Consider the following 25420-nt stretch of genomic DNA (forward strand, 5'->3'; position numbering starts at 1 on the left):
TGTCATTAGTTCAGATTAATTTCTTGTCTGCAAATTTTGATGTATTAATAAGTCAATTGCTCAGCAGAAATGACTAATATTTGCGAACGGTTTGGGATTTATGGAGATGTGAAGGTCAGCAAAATTGTAGTCTTACTGACAGAATAGACAAGCTTTCATCAAAGTGATTGCTTGCTTCAGCATGCCCCAGTGGATGTAGAGAGAGGAGCAGGTTGATATATGCATGCTGTTCTTTGAGTTAGAATCCTACTGACACAGAAGTGCCCACCTGCCTCACATTAGCTTATGGATTCACTGGTGAGCATTATCACTGAAATACTGCTGTGGCCTCTATAATTTACTGCATGGGAAGTGCGCCCGATGAATGAGGACTCCCTGTAAAATGAGTTGGATGCACACCTAAATGAATACTGACATTCAAACACCATTATGGACCTTGCTGGGCATGTTTTAATTTAGTATTTTCCAAGCTTCCAGGACAGTCATCTAAAACATATACCAATAATTGGCCTAATATCTGTTCCAGGACTCCTGAGGGAAATTGTCTCGCTTGGAATGAAACAGACATTAAGCCTTCTCTCACTAGGTTTCTCAGGCAGGGATGTGGTCAGGATAATAATCCTTATCAAGGCTGACTTCTTGTTTTCAGATTGAAGTTGAGCCCAGAGGATCAGGATTACACCCCTTGGCTCTGCAGCATTCCTGAAGGCGGTTTCCCCACTTGTGATTGGTTTCTCTGCTATTCCCTTGCCCACCCCTACAATTCACCTCCAGACCACTGCTGCTCAAATAAGCAACCTGTCTTTTATCTTTGTGCAATGGGCAAGATGCTTGTTACTGTTCCCCACAGGATGCAATAATAATGGTGATAAGACAAGGCCCCAGTTTTGTGGCCAGACTCAAGGTTATTGCCTGAAGATGTACTGAGTGGGATTTCTCCCAGTTATACAGTGACATCTTTAATGTAAGTTTTGTGTGTTGCTAAAACCTTCAATGTTATTTAATAATTATAGAAATTAATAATAACTCTAACAAAACATTATCCTGAAGCATCATCAATATAAGAATAACAGATGGTCATTTAAAAAAAAAGTGTTTTATTCAATGGGTAAACTCTATCTCATTCAGTATTCCCTTTAATATTGTGGATGTTTGAAATACACATGTTGTCCAAGAGTGACAAATCTGTTTCTATGATTACCTCATACACATATTCTGAGGCAATAAGTGGGAACCGAGCCGAAGAGGTTGCAAAATAAAATGTAATAATACATCCTTCGTGTCACCCATCAAACAGCAGAGTGAAACACTGCATATATCCCGCAAAAACGTCATCAGCCATTCCGTGAGGCAGTATGGCTTGTAACATGAATACATTTTAAACTCTCTTTCTAAAATCCTGCAGGAGTTTAACTTATCTTTGACTGCTGGTTTAAAATAGCTAAATATCACTGGAAATGTAAAAGAATGCAGTTAATACGGGGGGAACTCAATCAGTCTTGCAGATTCCAAAGGAGGTAAAAAAAATTATTACCAACGTTTCAGGCCTGAGCTTTTCTTCAAGGTCCTGATACCTGAAGAAGAGCTCAGGTACGAAACATTGGTAATATCTTTACCTCCTATGGGCACTGCGAGACCGGCTAAGTTTCTCCAACACTTACGGTGTGGTTTTATGACAATCACACCGTCTGCAGACATCGTGTTTCACATCACTGCTAATGTTTTTCCACTAAAGAAATCGAGTTCATGAATGTCCTACAGGCATACTCACATGGTCTCACTGCTCATTGACAATGCAGTTGACTCTTAGCTGTTTCCTCATTTTAACATCAATTAAGTATGAACTAAAAATGGCAGGATTGTTGGCAACATATCCGTAAACTAGTAAAACAGGTCTGATGGATGAAGATTGCCCGTTCATGATCACCTTCTGAACTTATTCCTGCTGCCAACATTTAACATGCTTTTGGGCTGAGCTTTTCAATTTACTTTGAATAAATCACCAGATCCTCAATTTATTTTTATATTGAAATACTTCCTCCTCCTCAATTCTAAATTGGAATAGGTGTTTTGATTAAATTCCACTTTTTCCAACACCTGCCAATGTTCACACCAACCCTTACACTTGCACCTTTCTTCTTCTATTCCATCCCATTCTTTCCACCTCCCACACTGATTCCCTGACCACCCACAGAATATAATCTGAAATTTGACAACTTGTATTCTGAAGAATTGCAGACAGAATCAGTTGCAGCCTCTCAGAGCCAAACTTATTCTGTGAAGGTTTGAAGTGTTGACAGCTAATCACTTACCTTAAATAATTCCACCCTCAGTGAAATCGCCTTTAAATATGCATTTTTCTCTTTGTTCTTGTCCTTCCAACTGAGAAATTTTTGAGCTTTTAAGAACAAGATTTTTAACTGCCATCTATTTTTTTTTCCTTTAGATACCATATTTTAATGTTATATAATATAATACAGACAAATATAACATTTTTTCAGCAACATTGTGAATCTAATATCTTGAAAGGCAATCAGCAATGACATTATCCTTGCCTTTAATATAAAAGATCATTAAATCATATTTTTGCAAAATTAAACTTCAATTTAAAAATTGTCTATTTATATTTTTCATTTTACTGAAAAAAACACTAAATGATTATAATCAGTATAGACCACAATTTGTCCCTGAGCATTGCAAATGTAAAAATCAAAATGCTGGAAAGCCAATAGAAGTGACATTAATTCAAGATTCAATTTTTTTATCATAGTAATAAACAGTGTCATATTACATGAATTTATTTTAACAGTTTAGTTTATTTTAACAGTTAACATGAAGGCAACTGGACCCTGCAGGAGTGCTGCATCTCCGCTGCCTTGCTCCCTACAGACTTTCACCAGTGGCAACACTGCTGCTACAGTAATGCAGCAGCTCTGACAGTGCCACCATCTTATCCACCATCAATCCCTTCTCTATTGTAGAATAATTCTTTTGATTTTCATTGAATTTTTTAGAGCAGTAAGACACTATAATCAATGTCAATATAAATACAAATATTCTTTACTAAAAACACTGTTCCTACAGTTTCATCACTCATATCTACTGCTAAAGAAAAATGCTTTTCAAAGTCTGTGGGCAGTGAAAGATCCAAGCAGCCAATGAGGAAAGAGGAGGTAGTTAGGGGCCGGTGGGGAAAACGGAGGTGCTTGAACCTTCCATCTTGTTATTATTCAGTTTGCTGCAAAGTTTAATGAAGAAGCCAGTCATTTTACGGCCAGACTCAGGTGGCAGTAGTGAGCAAAATAAACTGCAACAAGGCTTTCTCGTGAGAGCTAGTCTTGGTGGCCCGCCATGTTGTATGGCATCACTTCCACCCTCTCAGTGCTGCCACCAGCCCCCTCTCAGTGCCACCATCAACCCCTCTCGGCACTGCCACCACTCTCCTTTCAGTGCCCCCACCAATCCCCCACTTCCTAACCCTTTCAGTGTAACCATCCCACCCCCCCCCCCACTGTGCAGAGTGGCAGCGTCCACTTTGGGAATCACTTGTCTAATAATATAATTCCTTAATGTATATTCAATTCCTTGATCTACCAATTTAAACTTTTCAACATTTATCCCAAATGGATGTTGTTTGATAGATTTTGCATCTCTAACATCAACATTATGAAAAGCTATTGAAGTTCTATGATGCATATCTGGAAATGGTTTCTTAAATTTTAAAAGTAGCTGTTTCATTTGTTCCTTTTCCTGGAGAGTAAGATGAGTCAACTTGTTATCCAAATTCTACAAAGTACTCAAATTAGATGGTGTAACTGGAACAATGCTTTGTTTGAAGTGATTGTCACAAGAGTCAGGTTGTATCATCTCATGATCCCTAAACTCCTCAGTTTTATCAACATCCAATATCTCTGGTGAAAGTTGCTTCTTGCTAACATCTAAGTTCTCAAAAAAAATGTTTATTACATGTTGACATGACAATTCTCCATTTTATATCTCTGATCATGTGTTTTAACTATGTAGTTGATTTCATTTATCTTGGACTCTGTCTCATACAGTCCTGTCAATTTTGCCCTAAGAGGATTAACACTTTATCCCTGGTTTTAATATTCTCACCCTAGTTTTTTTTTTTAAATTATACCAGACTTTCATTTTACCTTGAACCATTTTCAAATTCTCTTCAGCTATTTTACAGATTTACTGGTAACGATCTTTAATCTATTAAACTTAATTTAACAAATGCAGCTGCACATCCTTATGAACCCATTGTTCCTTCAACAACATTAAACTTCCTCTAAGTTGATGTCCAAATACCAACTCAAAAGGACTAAAACCTAATGATTCTTGTACAGACTCTCACTACAAACAAAAGCAACTGGACACCCTCTTCTCAGTCCTTCTCATTCTCACAATAGATCCCCATCATGGTGTTTAGGGTTGAATGAAATCTCTCCAAAACTCCTGGATATTTTGGATGATATGCATATGACATGATTTGTTTAGCTCCCAATTTATAAACTATCTGCTGAAACAGTCCTGACATAACATTACTTCCCTAGTCTGATTGTATCGCTTTCGGCAAACCAACTAAAGTGAAAAATTTCACAAGAGCTCTTGACACAATTTTAGCTTTAATATTTCACTTCCTTTTTAATATATTTTTATTTAAATTTGCAATAATACAAAAATTAAACAATACAATTATGTATTGAATACAAATTATAATAATATTTAATATTTCTAAGTGGTACTGCTTCTAGAAACCTGGATTCTGTACACATAACAGTTAACAATACTAATTCCCAGCTTTTGCCTTGGGCAAAGCACCGACACAATCCACATTAACTCAGGAAAGGATCTGCCAAATGCAGGAATGGGATTTAAAGGAGCCACTGGGGACCCTTATTGGGTTTACCCAAAACCTGACAAATGTGATAGGTCTGGCTAAAGGTCAAAATTATCTTTTTTTAAACTAGGTCAATAGAATTGTTTCATAATCTTATTTATAGTTTTCGTTACACCAAGATAACCACTCAAATGTATACTATGGGCCAAGGTTAAAATTTCACCCTACAGGCTTTAGGAACTACAACCTGGTAAACAACTGTGCATTATTCACTGGTTAATTGTTTGATCATAATAGTTGGTTGTGCAGGAAGACAAATCAGACTTCAATGGAGTTTGTTTGAGTCAGAATTTGAATACTCTTTGTTGGAAGTTCAAAAAGAAAAACTTACATAATTTTCTCTGCTCAGCAAACTATTGCATGGACTAATTGAATTGAAAAGCTGCCTTAATTTCAGTGATAGCCTTTACACACAGGAGAGCTACCACATAACTCATTTGGTTAAGGCAGAAATGGAACTAAACTATATGGACTACAAGGTCATGGGTTCACAATTCCCTGCACATTGAAAGGAAAATCAATGACTATTTTAAAACGTTTTTTTTTTCAGGAATTGAGCTCAGGAAAAGAATTAATTTAGCAATGGACAGGGCCAGTCTAAGATTAAGTTCAGAAGAGAAAGTATGAGTGCAACAGTGTCGTACAATGAGAGTCTCTGAATGTCGTGAATTTAATACTTTTAAATTAAACTGCCTCTTTACTCTCTCTGATATTAAATTAACCAATTTACCTTTCTTTAGACTGCCAGCCAGTTCTTGGTTTAATTGCTTTACAATATGGAAGACAACACATTACTGCATAACAAAAAGGCTTTCATTCTTTGTAGCTTCAAGTATTATTGGAGTTTGTTAAAGTTGTGTTTACCAGTCAAATTCAATAGGATTATAGTCACAGGAGTATTTTGGACACAGTATTGGTTGATGTCACGAAGATTCCTTTCCTCAGTTTTCCTTCCTCTCCAAGATCTCTTTCAGATCATCAATTCAGCAAACCCTCAACCATTTCTTCTCTTCATCTAATGACTTTTGTTCTCTCTCACCTTTTGAAAGACCTGGAAAATGACTGTATTGTTTTCTTTTCAGACCACTTCTTTCAAAACCTTGACCCCTGACATGTTACAGCCCCAGTTTCATGTGAATGCACCCAGCCAATTGTAAAAAAAAATCTTCTGGAATTTTAATAATTATGCATATCCCTCCTTCATAAGTTCTCAAAATACTTAGACACAACCATTCTCTTCTGAGAAGGGATGTGTTGAGAGGACTGCAATAGCAGATAGGCACCTCAATTTCCAAGCACATGGGTTAATGGGATGTCGTAGATCACAAAATGGTGTTCGTACACACCCACCATCACTTTTCCAGTGTCTCCCGAAACTCTGGTGGTATCATTACTGGAGTTACTGAAGTGTGCAAGTACCTCAAATCATCTCAATGCTTCGTGACACTGCCCACACTCAGTCATTGGCATCTAATATTGCAGGAGTGCCTTTCCTGCAATCGTTCCTTCTGTTGATGGTTCTCCCCAATCGTATTTATCCATTTTTTGCAGGCTGAGGCTTGTGGACAATTGTTTTTTTACCTTCTCCAGTACTGATAAAAGTGTGTTCAATCATGCACAAATTAAATTTTACTCTCATTATTATTGACAATGTCTTCAATCATACTCAGTTCAAATTTCACTCTTTGCTTGTTTAATAGACATATTTATTAATTTAAAATGAATTGATTAACTCCATTAAAATGGAAATTTGATACTAACTTTTATCCAATAACAATCAAGAGAATTTCCTGTTCTCCATAATCCTTTCTCAAACTTCTCTTTCCCTTCTCCTCTTATCATATCCAATTGACACATTTTGTTGGACTGGACTCCTCCCCCTGACAGTCCTTTGTCTTAATTCTGATCTCTTCCTGTTCTTTGCCTATACTTTGAAAAGGGCTCATGCCAGAAACATCGGTAATATACCCTTTACCGCCTAGGAATGCTGCGAGACCGGCTGAGTTCCTCCAGCATTTCTTTATGTTTCTGCACCAATCTGCCTGCTATTTTCATGAGGGAAAGGAAAATAAATCAAATTTTTAAGTGAAATCAGTTATAAATATGAGAATTGTGCTCCAATATAAGAAATTATTTTGGGTAAAACCAAAAAAATGAGATGCTGGAGGGACTCAAAATGTGAGCCAGCATCTAATTAGAGAAAAGATCAGTCAATGTTTTGGGTCAAGGTCCTGTCCCAAAGCATTGACTGACCATTTCTATTCATGGATACTGTCTGACTTGTTGGTAAGAAAGGCCCAAGTTATTTTGAAGCCAATGAATTTAGACATACAGTCACATGTTTTTTACACAGCCACTGTGTTCCAGGAAATTATTCCCAATTTCTCAGAACACAGCCTGTGTAAAAAGATTGGAGTGGGAAAAACTCCTGTTCTGACATTTTACCTCCTCGACACCTAGTTATTTTCAAGGATCATCTGTGGTCTCAACTGAACTGCAGGTGATCAGTGAAAAACGAGCTAATGAATAGGATGTCCAGCCTCCATAAATATCATATTTCTGGTATTCTGTCTAAACTCGCGGTGTGATACGGACATTTGGACTTTTGGTCATTCCTGTGTGAATGGCCACTCCCAGAAGGTAGGGAAACACTTCAGAATGGAAAAAATCATGGAAGTTCTATGTAAAAAATAAGACTGTTGCAATATAGAAAGATAATAATAATTGCAAGAAAAATAGGACCACTTCATTTTTGATAGTTCAGCATTATAATGAACTGAAATCAATATTCAGATTTAATCAGTGGTTGGTGAAATGGTGTTTCTTTTGTCATCCAAAACCATTAGATTTCCTTTAACTCAATACAGCAAAGCAAATATTTCTTATAAATTGATAAGGCAATGATATACCAGACAAAAGGGCCTGTAGGCTTCTTCTGCCTGTTGAGGCTCATTGACTGTCAATTCAGTCCTATACACTAGCAGTTTCCCCTTAATCTTGCAATTTAGTCTTCTTTCATGTCAGATTGCACTTAACTGTTGCCTTGAGATCTTGACTTCATTCTGAAGAATGATCTCCTCACATTCTATGGTTTCTTCATACTGTACCTATTGTCCCAAAACCTCATTTGCCTCCGAGCACTTCCATTTGTTCTTCTTTAAATTCCTCTCTCCAAAGCATATATAATCCCAGATTTTCCTCAAAACTGAAATTTCATGTCCATGGAATTATTTTGGTGAAACTTTTGCAGGACTCTGTCCAATATTTCATCTATGGACAATTCAGTTAAGATAATAGATTTGGTGTGTGGATACTCAAAGACAATAGTTTTGGTGAGAAAGATGTTTTTTCAGTTTAGTTGAGTTTTGTATATTATACAGCACATCCCGCATCGGACTTGTCAGCCACAAACGAGCCTGCAGCTGACGTGGACATTTAACCCCTCCATAAATCTTCGTCCGCGAAGCCAAGCCAAAGAAGAATAAAATAACTCACATTGAGAAAAGGGCTGAAGAGATCATAAATTACATCTTAGCTTAAGTAGCTATTTAAAGTGCACTATAAAACGGGTACCCGAGGTTTAGAATGGTACAATCACATCAAAATGCTTGTAAGTAGAAATACAACTTCAGCCTGGATTAAAAAGAGTTAAAGGGAGGGGCTGATTTGATAAATGGAAGAATATTGTTCCACAGTTTGGGGGCTGCTATCGTGAAGGTGCGATCTCTATTGAGTTTGTGATTTGAGTGCGGGACAGCCAAACACTGTAAATTGGCTAATCTGAGGGGTCTTGAAGTAGAGTAGGGAGTGAGGAGATCAGTGATGTAGGAGGGGGCTAGTCCATTGATGGCTTTGTAAACAAGCTGGAGAACTTTAAATCTATCCTCAGCCATACTGGCAACCAGTGAAGGGAGTCGAAAATAGAGATGATAAAGTCCCTTTTCTTGGCTCCCACCAGGAGTTTCGTTGCCACATTCTGAACCAGCTCCAGATGGGACAATGGTGACCGACTAATTCCCATGTAATCCTCAATTGATGTCTAATGTTGTTTGGAATAAATTATGAGCCTATCCCTTCGGGATTTTTTTAGCAGTTATATCCCATCATCATGCCTATGCAGTAAGAGCTTTGGACCTTATTGTAAAAAATCATTTTGTTTGTCCTGTTGGATGAGTAACTTTTAAATTGGTTTGAATTTAAAATATGGCATCGTTAAATTAAATATAATGTAAAAAATGAATTCAAATTGAATGAAATGGTTAATACTTATGACCATTCTAACTATGAACAATGGTAGTAGCAAACTCTATGAGGCTTATAAAATCAATTGTAGTTGAATGTGTGGAATTTCAAAGGAAAATATCTCTTAACAATGCTGCAAAATCCCAATAGACTAATACCCTTTCTTCTTCTACCTACTATCTACCTAATATAGAGCTCCAGTAAACAAAATCCATTCCATTCTCTTGTATTATGTAGAATACTAGATCAAAGTATTGCATTTAACTGAGTTATCCATCTTCTAATGAGCAGCATACTGCTGCAGATCACTTCTCCCAAATGGCATTGAGATAAGGCAGCACATTTTCAAGTCCAATGCCTTCCGTAAAAGGTGAGCTTTTGTTCTTGTGTTTTTGTTTTGAACGCATTGATGAATATATAATTAAATCCACTGAGGTTATTTAGATTTGCAGATTGGCCAGATTTTTTTCTTTATTTCTGAAGCCCATGCAAATGTAACATTTTCTGGCACAACCAACCAGCTGAAATGCTGCAAAGCACATTTTGAAAATGCTATTATTGATGCATATAAAACTGGGGTTAGTTATGTCATGCAAAGAAGAGCTGCGCAGTGCAATCCCCAGTTAGAGGTAACTTTCATATGAACAGAATGCCCATGACAGCATCTTTCCTAGTTGATTGAATCATTGTGGTGTTACGAGCCTAAAAGACCCCAAAATCCAGCAGCAGTAGATATTCACCATGACAAGTAGTCTCTTAAAGAAAAGTTGTTTTTAATTATCTTGAAACATGAAAACAAAATCAAACTTTAACTTATTTCTATTAACTTAACTAAACCAAATTAACCCCCTTCTAATTCTAAGTGGACGTGTGTGTAAATTTAAGAAAAGTTATTTGGTTCACAGTTCAATCTTGAGAGAGATGAGTAAAACAATCTCATTCTTCCAAGTTCACTGGTTGGAGGAAATTCTTATACTGTACACAGAATTTAACATGTGTAAAGTTCACCAGGCTCAAAAGGTAAATGTTTACTGCTCAGGAAGATTCTCGTAGGGTTTGCAGAGAGAATGATTTGTTGTTCCAGGATTTCCACAACTGAGGTACCACCATTAGTCACCTCAATGTCTCGCTGATGAAACTTGCCTCATCAGGGTTCTCCAGATGATAACCTTTTTTTCTTTCAGGCTAACACAGAGTTCCTTTCTGTTCCACTTGTTCCAAGAGAAGCATCAGACAGATAGCACTTCCAGTCATCTGCCATTCTGGAGTTTTCTGTTTCAGTTCCAACAAGCTTCCCGGCTTGCACTATTCAGCTGTCTTTCAGTCTCACACACAAACTGGCTGAGAGAACTTGTTTCACCCTTCTCTCTCTCTTTTTTTCTCTCTCTCCAACTGCCAGAATGCCCATGTGACTGTCTCACTTGCAAAACCCCTGACCTTCTCCAGCAAACAATAGGAGTTAGCCTTCTGCTCCCATCTGTTGTTCTAGGTAAATAAACTTCTCAGGAGAGACCTTTCTGTGCACTTTGCAGAAACGTCAGAAGCCCTGTAAAAATGTTCAGCACAGATAACCTGTCTCCATAGTTTCTGTAATGTTACTGAATGAATATGAAATCTTCAGTATTTCAAATGTTCTCTTTCAAAATGTGTGTATGTAGGTAATCTACTCTAATTTTACCAAATTATCTCCCAAATATTCCATTAAAGAGGTCATTTCGAAGATCACTTTCAAAAGAATCTTTGTGGTGCGGTCAAAATATGTCAATCATTTCAAATCATTGTCTGCTGTTTTGGCACATCATTTATTTATTTATTGTCCATACTTGTAATTAATAAATGTTTAAAATAAACAGCAATGATTAAGCTTTTTAAAATCATGGTGGTTTTTACCCTGCCCTACCCTCCCCTCCCTCCCTCCCTCCCTCTATCTCCTTTCTGCACAAAAACCAGACAAAAAATATAAATGAGATATATAGTTATATGAAGTCTAGAAAAGGAAGAAGAAAATAGTTTCCTCGATGGTCAAAGGATTAGTTCGCACACTGGGATCTAACAGTATTTGTATGGCCATTTTAGGGAAGAAGATGGGACTGGAAGTATAGTTTTAAATCTATATGGGCTCCAAATTTGCAAAAGGGTGCACATTTATTTCTTAAATTATATGCAATTTTCTCCAAATGAATACAACTTTGGATTTCTGCTTTCCATATATCCATGCCTAAATATGCATCTGATTTTCAAGTCACTGCATTACAATTCCTTACCACCACTTACGCTATTTTGACAAATTTTGTTTGGTACATTGATAATTACAACCTGGGTCTTGTTCCTTCTATATTTCCCAATAAAAATATTTGGATTTTGTGGAAGTATATTACCTGTAATTTGCTCTAAAACTTTTCCTAAGTCCACCAAAAAAGGCCTTACTTTTGAACGACCAAGTAGAATGTGTAAAAAAAAATTCCTGTCTCTTCATCACATCTGATAAGTCTGATGTCTGATTTCATTCTATTCAATTTTTATGTAATTAAATAGAATTGATGCAGGTAATTATAATGAATTAATCTATACCTGGCATTTATTATGTTTGTCATACAATCTCAACAAAGATCTGACCATATTTTTCTCATCAGTGATGATCTACCTCCCATTTATGTCTTGATTTATGGATTCCCTGTTTAACAGTACCTGTTTGTAATTAAAGGTACATTGCAGAAGTAAATTTCTTACTATTACCTTTCCTGATGAGAGTTTCCAGCTCACTACAAGCTGGTAAAAACATTGTTAGAACTAACTTTTCTCACAGATATCCTTTCAGTTGAAGATAACAAAAAAAAAATCAACACTTAATGAAGCCCCTATTTATAACTATGCAAATTTTATTTTCATTCCCTTTGTTTGGGAACAATGGGGGAAGGTTTATGTTGTAATTTAGCAAAATCACAGGGCCAGTTTAAGGTTCTAAATAGCCTCCTCCAGCTTCTATTTCTTACATCATCACACAAAGCCATCATCAACTCTATAATGTTTAAATCACATTACATTGGTGACCCTGAAGGTTCAAAATGATTATTTGAACCTTACTATGGATATGCAGAATGTCATGGCACTCAAGCTACCAGTTTTTTGGAACTCGTAACCACAGGTTTGGTTTGAGTGGGCCGCAGCCCGGTTTCACCTTTGTCAGATTACCGCTGAAGGTACGAAATATTGCTAGATCAGGACACTGCAGTACACATCGCTAGATCAGGACACTGCAGTACACATCGCTAGATCAGGACACTGCAGTACACATCGCTAGATCAGGACACTGCAGTACACATCGCTAGATCAGGACACTGCAGTACACATCGCTAGATCAGGACACTGCAGTACACATCGCTAGATCAGGACACTGCAGTACACATCGCTAGATCAGGACACTGCAGTACTCATCGCTAGATCAGGACACTGCAGTACACATCGCTAGATCAGGACACTGCAGTACACATCGCTAGATCAGACACTGCAGTACACATCGCTAGATCAGGACACTGCAGTACACATCGCTAGATCAGGACACTGCAGTACACATCGCTAGATCAGGACACTGCAGTACACATCGCTAGATCAGGACACTGCAGTACACATCGCTAGATCAGGACACTGCAGTACACATCGCTAGATCAGGACACTGTAGTTCACATCGCTAGATCAGGACACTGCAGTACACATCGCTAGATCAGGACACTGCAATACACATCGCTAGATCAGGACACTGCAGTACACATCGCTAGATCAGGACACTGCAGTACACATCGCTAGATCAGGACACTGCAGTACACATCGCTAGATCAGGACACTGCAGTACACATCGCTAGATCAGGACACTGCAGTACACATCGCTAGATCAGGACACTGCAGTACACATCGCTAGATCAGGACACTGCAGTACACATCGCTAGATCAGGACACTGCAGTACACATCGCTAGATCAGTACAAACCTATCAAAGGTCTTCTTACTCGTACTTTCGGGTTTCCCCGCAGCAACAGGGTGGCAAGGCTCCTTCATGTGGAAGGCCAAGGCCACCAGACACCTTTTTCACTGATGTATGAGATGCTGGCATTCATGGACGCGCATAGGCCCCATTTTCTTTTCAAGTAGGTTTTCCGGGAACAGATGCCAGAGGACATCCATCTGCTCCTTACAGACAGCTTCTGTGGTGTTTTGTTGACTGCACTATTTGCTACATTGGTGGATGGGAAGCAACATGAAGAGAGGAAAGGAAACAGGGTTCCTCAGCTGATATAACAGATAAAGATCTGTGACATTGTCAAGTCATTATCATCTGATTGTACAAATTTAACCCAATGAAACAGTGTTCTTTGGTCGTCAGTGAAAACACACAGACATACAATCAGACATAACTCACATACAGACAAACCTTATATCAAAATCAGAATCAGAATTTCTTGTCATGAACAAGTCATGAAGTTCAGTGTTTTGTGGCAGCGTCACAGTGAAAACATTCATATTATAACCATCTTACAACATTACTATAAATAAAAAAATTCAAAATAGTAGTGCACGAAAAGTAAGGCCGTGTGTTTGGTTCATTGATTATTCAGGAATCTGATGACAACGGGGAAGAAGCCATCCTTGTGCCATTGAATGTTCATCTTTAGGCTCCTGTACCTTTTCCCCCAATGGTAGTAAAGTGAAGAGGGTGTGGCTTGGGTGGTGGGGATCTTTAAGGTTAGAGGCTGCTTCTTTAAGTCACCGCTTTATATCGATGTCCTCGATGGAGTGAAGTCTGGTGCCTGTGATGTCGCAGGCTGAGTTAACAACCCTCTGGAGTTTACTCTTGTCCTAAGAGTTGGCGCCTCTGTACCAGGCCATGATGCAATCAGCCGGAATGTTCGCCACAGTACACTTGTAGATATTTATGAGTCTTTGGTGACATACTGAATGTCCTCAGATACCTCACAAATATAGCTGCTGGTGAGCCTTGTTTGTGATTGCATCAATGTGGAGGCTACAGGACAGATCCTCGGAGATGTTCTCACCCAGGAAATTTGAATGGACACTTAATGAGTGGATGGAAAGCAACACGAAGGGAGGGAAGGGAAAAGGATTCCTCAGCTGCATTCACAGATAAAAGTCTATGACGTTGTCAGGTCAAGGTTATTGTCATCTGATTGTACAAATATAACCCAATGAAAAAGTGTTATTCAGTCCTCAGTGCAAAACACACATACATCCAACCAGACATACAGACAAACCATACATATGTGGTATAATCATTTCATCTATACAAATAAATAAATATTGTTTCATGAATATTGGAAGAGTGAATAGCTAAAAATAATACATTGTTCCAAAAAAATTATCAAAACTGCTACTCATTCTGATCATTTGTCAATATAAATTTGATGACTGTCTTCACACACATTTTATTTTGTTACTTCTGTTCGTGATTGGCCAATCTATATGAACTACTGCATTCAAGTTAATGAGGGAGTTTGGTAGATTTTGGAGGACAGAAATCAGAAGAATAAAAGATTAACCTTCCAATTCGTTCCCATAAAATATTCATTTGAGAGAAAATTGACACATTGAAGAAGGTAGGCTGTTGAACTGGATTGTGTCCATGTGGATTAATTGAACCAATCAATCAATTTAACACAGGTGTTCCCAAGGGTGACATTTAATGATTTCAGATGCCTTGCCCAACTGATCTCTCTGCTGCCCAAAAAAGAGCAGTCATAGATTTTTTGAAACAGTTCCATCTGCAAATATTATTTAAAAATATTAAAAGAAATTTAAGAAAGTTTTACTGCAATGTTCTTCTAAAGGAAGCTATTATCTATCAACTTCTGGGGAACAAAGGCTCTTCTGTTCGTGTTCATGATCAGGCCCCATAAGCTAATCTATTGGAATTAATGATGATTTCTGTTTGTAGGCAAGAATATCTCAGGTCTTGGTGGTTGGAGTCTTACACCATCAGTGAATGAATTGATGCCACATTCAAAGAAGAAGTGATAGCAACTTGGAAACTATAACAGTCTGGTAAGATTAAAACAAGTATTTTTATTGATGTACTTCTGATATCTTGTTGCTGCATCTGGTACCATATGGAAGAAGGCATCATACCACTTCTTAAAGACTTGCTATCCTAGAGGTAAAATTAATACTGTATACACAAAATAATACATACTGCACGTTAAATTATGACCATGCCCAATAAATTTGAGAAAGTTATGCATTGTTTCTTAGCCAAAATTTGAGATGCACAGTTGTACTCTTAATAGTTTGAAGCAGAAATCTGAAAAAGTCAACAAGAGAAAACATTTGTATGATCCTCTTGACTGCAATGCTGCAAAGCTTTTTTGTGGGGAGAATAACTTCTTGTGTGAACTAGTTAAATAAAGAATGAGAATCATTTGCTACATCTTGGGTGTAAAGCAATGCAAAGGACATAAAATTATTTCATTTAGCACAAGCACGTTGTGTATAAAGGAGTGAGCTGATGCATAAAATTGATGAGGAAATGTGATTTTAGTTGCTTTTGTATCCAGCTTCCTGCATTTTGAAAGATGGGTTTACATTTTATCTATCCTTCAGTTGCACTTGCCTGAAGTGCATTGAGCACACTGGGACCTCATCAATCTATGTGCATTGAACATCTGACAATTTACACATCAGATTGGTTCACTTCAATGCAAATAACAAATAGCATAGGCCTCACTCGGGAATGTGGTGTGAACACCAGTAAAACAGTTACACCTGCTTGAAGGCTTGATCACTTATTTGTAGATTTATTAGGAGTTGGGGGGGAGAGGGAACTTGCCAATCTACATTGAACTTTGGAATGAGAAGAGAATGTTGATGTGGTGCCTGGTCTCGTGTTTCATTATGGCTAAAAGTAAAGCTGAGTTTGATGAGCTCTTTGTTTGGCTTTCAGAAAATAACCACAATTAGTGTTGCAGTTAATGCAATAATGTTACAGCATCATCATCCCTGGTTGAACCTAGTGCTGTCTGCAATGAGTTTCAACATACTCCCCGTGCCTGTGTGGGTTTCCTCTGGCTGCACCAGTTTCCTTCCATCCTTCAACACATACTGGGGTTGTAGGTCAATTGGGTGTCGTTGAGCAACACAGGCTCATGCGCAAAAGTGTCACAGTACTGAATGCCTCAATTTAAAAATATAATAATTTAATATCTCGCATACTGAGAGTTCGATTTAAGTTGGGAAGGTGTCAAACATTTGTTGCATTATGACTGACATCTGTCTGGAATTGATGCTCCGGAGACATCAGACCTGATAGCATGGATCCTAACTGGAAATGACCAGTTGAATTTTAGTGTGAAGTGAGCACAAAAGTAGTTTACCCAGGTTTGCATTGATTTTAGAATTGCCTCGTGCAGAATTTTTATAAAGGATTCTCTGTGGTCCAATATTTAAACATAAAATTTCTGCTATTTGGAACAGATGTGCTAGACTTTACCTGGCACTTGGCAGACAGCTTTACAGCCATACCTTGACTTGCACCAGAGTAACATCTGATTGCAGAGATGTCTGAGGTCACAATTGGGGCTTGATTTAAAAAAAACACAGGGATCGACGATGGTGGGCTTTAGCAGGCGTTCAGTAACTCATCTTGCCTCTGACATGTGGGCTTAAAAGCCAAAATAAAGCAATTGTTCAGCCAGCTGAAAAATGGTACACAGTACACACCTAACGTAGTACAATACATGTTATTGAAATCTATAATACATGTTGAAGATAATACTATACTCTGTACTGTACAGTGCCTACACCCTGTAGCTACCTTCACATCATACAACACTGGCACCAGTCGTAGTAAATTCAGTGCCCATGCAGTCTTTTTACTATCATTGCTTGTGAACAGTTTGACATGATCTTTGCAGCCCTCCAACGTCAGGAGAAATGTCAGAAACAACCGATGGCCCTGTATATTGCCTTCCTAGACCTCGCCAAGGCTTTCCTTGAAACTTGCATCGAACAAAGGTGGTTGAAAAAGGTGGTTATCTATAATTGGACTAGCCAGGGGAAAAACTCAATTCCACAGAATTTCTTTAACTGAGTTCAAATTCCCAATCTCTTTCTCATCACTGGATTATTTGTTTATTTGTAAAAGGAAAATGGTTAAAAAAAATCCTAAAATTGCCAACATAGAGGGCTTTATAAGTAAACTACTATTCCATTTCTGTCCAGGAAGGGAGATTCACTGATCCAAATGTAATAATAAAAGTAAATTATGTATATTAATCATCCAATACAGGTGCTTAACCTTTTATCTGGGATCATTGGGACCAGACAACTGCCATTGTTCAGAATCTTCCAGATTTCAGAATCATTTTGATTTTAGTCCCTTTAAGCAAATGTCTTGCATCTAGCCCCTGCCGTCCACTCTTTTTCTTCTCTCCCCCCCCCCCAAAAAAAATAATCAGGGCTGATGCCAGACTATATTCTGCCCTCGGCTCTCGACCAGTGCATTGGTCAGGTGGAGGTTGGAAACAATGGGGTGGCCTTGGAGCTTGGCTAAAAATGTGGCCAGTGTCGGCTGCTCAGTGCTGGTGGCCAAGTGAGGTAGAAGGCTGGACATGAGGTCCAGAGCTGCAGGTGGAGCAGGCCATCGGGGTGATGGAGCTGAGTGCCAGCGGCTTTCAGGCGCTCCACCAGCTCACTGGGCCAGCCCTCAGGCACACCCCAGCAGTGCAGTGTGGCAGCAGGGGTTCAGTGCTGTCAGGCCTGGAGTTTATGGAGCACCACACTGGATCACGATCACCATAATCCCCAATGCAGCTAGAACTGCTCTGCCAGGGGATTGTGGTTAAGGAAGACAGTCAATACTTGCACTTTGAGCCAACTGCTACCTTTTTCTCTCCCACCAAAGGTAAGAGAGGGCACTGACAGGGATTTGGTTGGGGGGGGGGGTGGTGTTTGTCTCCTGAAAACTGAGAATTTATGACGGGAAATTAACATTACTTGTAACATCATCTACTGAAGTAAGTGCTGGTTTTTGGAGTTTAAGATAAAAGTTTAGGCACCTGTGGAATAATCGAAAATCTGGGAGTGACAATCCTCCATTCCATGTTGTCTTTTGAAGATGGGCTTTCTTTTGGTGTGTTTTTTTTTGCCCTTGCAAAATATACATAGAAATAGCTGATTTCAGTAAGCTTAAAGATTTGGGGGAATTAAAAAAAAAAAAAAAAAAAATTGGGTAACACTTGAAAAAGATACAAAAATTTGTGAAATTTTAATTGAATTAATACGTTCCATTGTAATGACTAAAGACCAACCCAATTATGATAGTTTATTCCTATCAAGCAATACCCAGAAATTCTCTTTGTAAGTTTTTATAATTTTACATATTTGCAATTCCTAAACATTGAAAAAGTTATTTCACTATTTTAAATAGAAGATTGGAAGAACCTTCAAAAGCACCTTTTGAGGATAAAAGTTCACTCTTGTGTAAATTTAACTTGTAGCCTGAGAATTGACTGAATTTGTCAAAATGATTAATATATGTGGTATAGAAGCTTTAGTTCTTAAAATAAAAAGCAATAGGTCATCTGGATAAATTGATACTTTATGTTCAATTCCTCCTCTAATTATCCTCCTCTATTGTCAGATAGCAACAGCTAATGGTTCCAATACTATATCAAAAACCAAAGGACTTGAAGGACAACTGTGCCATGTTTGCCTATCAAGATTAAACATAGCTGATTATTGTAAATTAGAATGGACTGAGGCTTTGGGGCTTGAATATCATCATTTCATTTCATAACCAAAGCAGCAAATAAATACTCCCATTCAACTCTAGCAAATGCTTTTTCAGTAGCAAATGAAATAAAGCATTCAATCAATGGAGTAGAAGGCATATATAGAATATTCAGTAACAATGTATATAATAAGAATAAGAATTTTTTATTAAAATGAATTTGGTCTGAATTTATAATAGTTGGTACCAAAGAAAAGGTACAAGGACTGCCTAAAGAAATCTCTTGGTGCCTGCCACATTGACCACTGCCAGTGGGCTGATATCGCCTCAAACCGTGCATCTTGGCGCCTCACAGTTCGGCGGGCAGCAACCTCCTTTGAAGAAGACCGCAGAGCCCACCTCACTGACAAAAGGCAAAGGAGGAAAAACTCAACACCCAACCCCAACCAACCAATTTTCCCCTGCAACTGCTGCAACCGTGTCTGCCTGTCCCGCATCGGACTTGTCAGCCACAAACGAGCCTGCAGCTGACGTGGATATTTACCCCCTCCATAAATCTTCGTCTGCGATGCCAAGCCAAAGAAAATGTGCTAAAACCTTAGATAAAATTTTTATCAATATTAAGTAACAATATAGGTCTATAAGATGTACTGTCTATTGGCTTGTTCCCTTTTTTAATTAAAAAAGAGAAATGCAAGCCTCGTTTTTTTTAAAAGGTAATTTATCTCCTTTAAAAGAAAAGAGAAGAACAAGCTGTTAAGAGAAGGATTTATAAAATTCTGCAGGAAATCCATCTGGTCCAGGATATTTACCTGACTGTAATAAGGAAATAGCCACAGCTATATCCAGCTGTGAAATAGGTTTCTCTAAACGAGTTCATTTTTTTGAGAATGGAGGTAAATGTAATCGATTCACAAAATCCAAAATTGAAACATTCTTATATTACTTCTATGTCAGAAGTGTAAAAGTTAGCATAAAATTCTCTAAATGTCTCATCAGTTTTGGAATAGTATGAAATCATATTGCCATCACTCCTACAAATCTTATTTTTTTAGCAATAATTCCTTTTAATTGTCTAGCTAGTAACTTGCTAGATTTTCCCCATGACTTTTTTTTTTAAAAAACCCATCCATTTATTGACAACTGCTGGATAAGTAAATAAAATTTGGTTTTAAATTCAACTCATTAAAAATAAGGAATTTTGTTTTGAGCAAATGAAATCTAGTCCTTCTTTAATGGTCTTTTTATTGGTGTTGGCCATAAATAAATTGATTTGTTCTCTTGTGTATGCTTTCATTGTATCGCAAACAATCAAGCTAAACATTGTTGGGGAAAAATTAGAAGCAAAAAAGAACTGAATTTATAGTTTCATAAAATCTAAAAATTCTGTTGGCAAGAAGAGTAGTATTTATTCTCCATTTATTTTTAATAGGGGAATTATCATACATACAAAGACATAATAACTGGGGCATGATCAGAAATAACTATTCCTTGATGATCAATCTGACTAGATCATATGATTATCAATGAAAAATAAATCCTTGAATACAAATGATGTACATTAGATAAAAAGTACTCAACAAGTAGGATTTAGAAAACACCAAACATTTGTAATACCAAAATTAGATTAAAAACAATGTAATATACCATCAGATTTTGAAAGGAAATTTTTTTCCAGAAGAGTCTAGCTCGAATTGTATTCAAACAACAATTAAAGTCACCTCCCAAAATCAAAGAATATTGATTTTAAATATGGTAATACTGGAAAGAAATCTTTTTAGAAGCTGGATCATCTCTATTAGAGGCATAAACCTGAGCTAGAATGATTAGTTTGCTATATAATTTGCCTATTAAAAATAATAAATCATACTTTGTTTATCTAAAATAGTTATGAAGAAGAAATGAGATATTTTGATTTTTTAATATCAAAACTTCTCATTGTAGCCTCAGATCATCAGAATTCCAGGAATTTCTTGAAAAAAATGCAATATCTGCTTTTAATTGCCTATGTCCTGTAAATCTGGACCTATTAATTGTCCCATTCAGACCCATAACATTCCATGAAACTGTTCATCAGAGCCATCAGCCAATTAATAAAATTGTTATTACAATAAAAATAATCATCCATTTCAGTCATCCCCATCTGGTTGCAGGTGGACCACCTCCGATCCACACCATAAAAAAAAATTCTTGAGAGGCAACCTGGCCAAATGAAGTAACATCCTCTTGGACCCACCCCTGCCCCATCTAGCCCTTCCAAAGCTGATGATCACCAACTGCAGTTGGTATCAGCTCTAAAGGGGGAAAAAAGGAAAAATAACTTCATTTGATGGTCTTGAAGCTCCTCAGAGTCAACAACATGTAAAAATAAAATAATTAAAGAGGATTATAATTTAAAAAAAAACACTTTCCATTTCAAAATCAAATCTTATTTTAAAAAAAAAATCAGTCAAATATAATCCAAAGTTTATGAAGAACAAGAATGACTAAATTCTTAACACAGGCAGCTTTCAACTTGTGACGTATGTGATTTACACCCACCTGCATATACAGTCTAATTTAAAAAAAACATACTGTATCTATGCTGGAATTCTTCATTAAAAATTCATTTGCTGAATTTTTGTAAAAATGATTTAATACCTCGTTAAGACATGCAAATCCAACTCGTGATCAATCAAAGTTCTAACAAATCCTTCAATCCCAATTACTGTTGCAATTTGAGGATGGCCTGTAATTGATTTTTCATTTATATATCATGAAACCTTTGATATGTAAATAAAAATTTATAAAAAATATTCTCCATAAAATCACAAACTGCCAATAAATGGATTGGTTCGTAACCAATGACACAGTACAATGTTTCTTTGATTTAAGAAAATCAGTCCAACAAATGTTTTCACATAAGACAACTAATTAAAAACAATTTAAAAACAATAAAACATGCAATTAAAGATAATTCAAAGCAGTACAAATAGATGTAGTATTTTTTTTTAAATAGAAAATATGCAAGGCCCCCCTATATCCTACAAAGAAGAAAAAAAGAACAGGACAAGAGATCCTCAACAGGGTGCCTATTATGTTAGTCTCCTATAATATACTGAGACCTTGAAGAGAAGAGAATGTCAGTGCTTCATTTTGTAAATAAGGGTTCCATATATTCCAGAATATGTATTTCCCTTAAATTAAAAATAATTTTCTCAAGTGGTACACAACTCCAAACTTCAGCATTCCATCTTTCTATATATCCAGATCTGTGTCAGACTTCCAAATTATAGCCATATATTTTCTTCCAATTGCTAAAGAAATATGAATCAACTTGTTTTGATACATATGCAATTTCAATTTGGGTTCAATATTCTTAATATCATTCAATAAAAATAATATTGGGTCCTTTTGGAATTTAATCTCTGTTATTCATTCCAATAATTTACCTATTTCTCATTAAAACTAGAATTAATTTTATTAGTATACATGATTCAATTTAAAAAAAACACACCATTGTCACTCTTTGTTGAATATATACCTTGATAATGCCCATCGTGAGGCATATTTTGTATTCCAAAAGGTTATTGTACATGTGCAGATGAAGAAAAATCTTTAAAGAATGAACACCCTCTTAATTTAACATATTCTCCCTCTTCAAACTACAATTTATATAAAAAAAATTAGAATGAAAATCACTTGTAAACTAATCTCTAATACTCTCATGAAAAACAAATCACCAAAAAAATATTTTAAAAAATCCCCGTAGGTATGCCAGAACCACCATATTTCATACTCCAAAACACCTCCGTGTTCTTTCTTTGGCTTGGCTTCGTGGACGAAGATTTATGGAGGGGGTAAAATGTCCACGTCAGCTGCAGGCTCGTTTGTGGCTGACAAGTCCGATGCGGGACAGGCAGACACGGTTGCAGCGGATGCAGGGGAAAATTGGTTGGTTGGGGTTGGGTGTTGGGTTTTTCCTCCTTTGTCTTTTGTCAGTGAGGTGGGCTCTGCGGTCTTCTTCAAAGGAGGTTGCTGCCTGCCGAACTGTGAGGCGCCAAGATGTACGGTTTGAGGGAATATCAGCCCACTGGCGGTGGTCAATGTGGCAGGCACCAAGAGATTTCTTTAGGCAGTCCTTGTACCTCTTCTTTGGTGCACCTCTGTCACGGTGGCCAGTGGAGAGCTCGCCAAATAACACGATCTTGGGAAGGCGATGGTCCTCTATTCTGGAGACATGACCCACCCAGCGCATCTGGATCTTCAGCAGCGTGGACTCAATGCTGTCGGCCTCTGCCATCTCGAGTACTTCGATGTTAGGGATGAAGGCGCTCCAATGAATACACCTCCGTGTATGTGGGGAAAAAAAAAACATTAGCTTTCCATAAACAGATGAAATATCATCTAAACAAAGTTAATTCCCATGGTAAATTCACAGTGATTCCACCATCAGGCATATAAAACTAATCTAAACACAATTAAACCATTATTGCTGTAAATCACATGAGCATGCAGTAAAAATTTTACATCCACTTGCAGTCATTTTTTTTAAACACTCTTGAGCATAAAGAAACAATAGGGTTGGTGACCATTATCCTGATTTATCCAATTCTATAGTCTGGGAAAAAAAAACATGGAAGATATGTAAAAGTGATAGGCTTTTATTCACAATAAAATTGAGGCACATCCATGCTGGTCAACTGTCCTGAACTGGGGATGGGTCTGTAGAACAGTCATCTCTATTGAAGAGTCTGTGGGAGGAGCCGCAGGTACATTCAGTTAATGGGTGTGCCCAGACATTTCAATATGTGAACAATGGTTTACCACAGCCATGTTTTAGAGACAAAATCTTTGAAAAATTGCAATTTTTATCAGATTATTTTGTAGAAAAAAAACATCAGTACTCTTTCAGATCTCCATATTCTATTGCTATGTTTATTTTGGCCAGCCCAAAGTAAAACCTCTTTTAAAATCAGCAGATTTATTTTATTTGACCTACTCTAAAGGTTTCTAATTTGAACAAATATAATCCATTATTAACTTGTGTTTTCAATTCCAAACTATTTAATATTATTTGCATATTTCTTAATTCATCAAAAACAAAGCTCTGAGTTGAAACAGGAAAAACAATAATCAATTAGGCAGCTCTTAGCAATAGGAAATAAGAGGGGTTTTTCCTATCAATTTTAACAAAACCAATTAAGTAAGATCTAAGCCCTATGGTTATCAATTCCATAAAATAAGGAAAAAAATTGTAGAAAGAGGAAAAAAGATCCCCTAACAATCTATACTTACAAACTTATATCCCCCTTGAAACTTGGATCAGCAAGGGGTTAAAAAAAATAAACCCCTACTAATCTGCAATAGTACCAAATCCATAAAAATTGAGAAAAAAAATATAACTCGTACCTGACAAAGGCAGACCAGAAGTAGCTGAAATCGGGTTTGGAATTGCTGCTCAGGCTTGATTAACTGTATTAAAATGAATTTTTTGGCCATCATTCCAAATAATTCTCACAAGTGCTGGATATTGCATAACTGGTCTGATCCCTGCTTTGAAAAAAATCTCCGTAACTTTATGAAATTTCTTTCTCATCACCACCACTTCAGAGCACAAATCTTCAACCAACCTGATAGGTTGGCCCTGGTCATTCAAATCCTTCCTTCCACAAATTGCTTGAATAATCTGTTCTTTTTGCTGGAAGTCATGACAACATATGATTACCCCTTTTGATCAATCTCCAATCCATTGTTTTGGAAAGAGAATTCAATGAGCACAATCCAGCAGAAGATTTTCAGTAAAAACTTAATCAAAAAGTTTTGGAAATATCTTGATGAAAACTTATACCAGAGATTTCCCTTTCTTGACACATTCAAGTCCCAAACTGTGGATATTATTTCTTCTGTTCTGACCTTCAATTTGACCAGACAAGACATTAATTTATTGTTGCTGACACCCTGTTCCTTTACAGTAGCTTTGAGCTTTTCCAGTTTGCTTCCAGCATACTTGTGTTGACTTTCAGAGCTTCCAAATCCTTTAAATGACTTTCAAACATAGACAAGGCTGCCATAGATCTGTCAAATTTGTTCTCCAGCATGCATTAGTTTCTGCATAACATCTTGAACTTGTGCCTTAATCATTCTGGCAACCACTACCAAGATATTAGATCCCTCTTCTGTTTCAAATTTGGTAGTATCCTTTATCTTAGGAATTTTGGTGTCATATTCTTGATGTTAATTATTGAAGATATTAATGACTACAATTTCTCCAAACTTTGAACACCTTAGTCCAAAGAAAAGTTGGGTATAGAAGTGGAAAGAGTTGAGTATTGGCGGGAGCTAACATCTAATACAACTTGTTCCTCGCAATCAATTAGAAATGGTGAAGTTTTAATTGTAATTTACATTCACAATGCAGTGCACTGGTAAAGGAGTGTTGAATTGATGCGGACAATAAACTAAGGTACCATCTGCCCTGTTAGAAGTACAAGATCTTGAGGCACTATTTTGAACAACAGCCACTGTTTTATTTCTTTTGTTCTGTTGATTTTTTTTTTT

The 25420-nt window shown here is 37.1% G+C and overlaps 1 long non-coding RNA gene across 3 annotated transcripts in view; it reads left to right on the plus strand.

Moving 5' to 3' along the window:
* LOC138743217 (uncharacterized) overlaps positions 1–25420 on the plus strand; it is a 1573181-nt gene that overhangs the window by 469820 nt on the left and 1077941 nt on the right. For all 3 annotated transcript variants that reach the window (XR_011344727.1, XR_011344728.1, XR_011344729.1), the window contains exon 6: positions 15092–15198. This is a non-coding gene — a long non-coding RNA (uncharacterized lncRNA). The remainder of the gene's footprint in view (positions 1–15091; positions 15199–25420) is intronic.

This window comes from Narcine bancroftii, chromosome 9 (assembly GCF_036971445.1).
Source record: "Narcine bancroftii isolate sNarBan1 chromosome 9, sNarBan1.hap1, whole genome shotgun sequence".
Lineage (NCBI taxonomy): Eukaryota > Metazoa > Chordata > Chondrichthyes > Torpediniformes > Narcinidae > Narcine > Narcine bancroftii.